This window comes from Chiloscyllium plagiosum, unplaced genomic scaffold (assembly GCF_004010195.1).
Source record: "Chiloscyllium plagiosum isolate BGI_BamShark_2017 unplaced genomic scaffold, ASM401019v2 scaf_10068, whole genome shotgun sequence".
NCBI classification, from domain to species: Eukaryota; Metazoa; Chordata; class Chondrichthyes; order Orectolobiformes; family Hemiscylliidae; genus Chiloscyllium; species Chiloscyllium plagiosum.
In genome coordinates, this window is record NW_025210389.1 from 1,572 (window position 1) to 2,111 (window position 540).

Genomic DNA, 540 nt, shown 5'->3' on the forward strand with positions numbered 1-540 from the left:
ATCTATGTCCCTGTGTACCTATCTCTCTGTGTATCTATGTCTCTGTGTACCTATCTGTCTATGTATCTATGTCCATGTGTACCTATCAGTCTGTGTATCTATGACGCTGCGTACCTATATGTCTGTGTATCTAAGACCCTGTGTACCTCTCTGTCTATGTATCTATGTTTCTGTGTACCTATCTGTCTGTGTATCTATGTCGCTGTGTACCTATCAGTCTGTGTATCTATGTCGCTGTGTAACTATCTGTCTGTGTATCTGTGTCCCTGTGTACCTATCTGTATGTGTATCTATGTCCCTGTGTACCTATCTGTCTGTGTATCTATGTCGCTGTGTACCTGTCTGTCTAATGATCTATGTCCCTGTGTACCTATCTCTCTGTGAATCTATGTCCCTGTGTACCTATCAGTCGATGTATCTATGTCCCTGGATACCTATCTCTCTGTGTATCTAAGTCACTGTGTACCTATCAGTCGATGTATCTATGTCCCTGGATACCTATCTCTCTGTGTATCTATGTCCCTGTGTACCTCTCTGTCT

General features: G+C 42.6%; 1 long non-coding RNA gene across 1 annotated transcript in view; it reads right to left on the minus strand.

Moving 5' to 3' along the window:
- Positions 1–215, minus strand: part of LOC122546904 — a 1,408-nt gene extending 1,193 nt beyond the window's left edge. Inside the window, exon 1 of the long non-coding RNA XR_006310834.1 lies at positions 51–215. This is a non-coding gene — a long non-coding RNA (uncharacterized LOC122546904). The remainder of the gene's footprint in view (positions 1–50) is intronic.
- Positions 216–540: the final 325 nt, after the last annotated feature.